The following is a 445-nucleotide window of genomic DNA, read 5'->3' as shown; positions in this document are numbered from 1 at the left end:
ATATCGCCCTCTTAACATGTTTTCGTGTTCTGTTAACAGGCATGAGCCTGACATCCACACCACTGAGTGCAGTTTTTATATAGTTTCTGTGTACTATGGGTAATACTTTGACATGCGTAATCCGAGATATATTGATTGCATTCATATCGTTGTTTTAGTTTTCTAACATTTTATTATTTTTATTATTTGTGTGTGGATGCGGATTAATATGGGTGGGGGGTTGCTGAAGTCAGACATGAACTGCACACCTGGATAACTAGAATATATCTAATATATCGCTGTATCGGTGACTGTGGTATAGTGTTGGCCCCGAAGTCGTTATGCAAGAGGGCGTCTGGGGCGCTTTTACCTTCGCTCTTCAGTGATGGTGTGACGTGTGTGTTTAATACATGATCCACATTGAAATTCAGGAGTGTTGAGCCTGGAGACTAACATTCTCTGTAGT

Source organism: Haliotis asinina, chromosome 7 (assembly GCF_037392515.1).
Source record: "Haliotis asinina isolate JCU_RB_2024 chromosome 7, JCU_Hal_asi_v2, whole genome shotgun sequence".
Lineage (NCBI taxonomy): Eukaryota > Metazoa > Mollusca > Gastropoda > Lepetellida > Haliotidae > Haliotis > Haliotis asinina.
Note: the sequence above shows the minus strand (reverse complement) of the source record.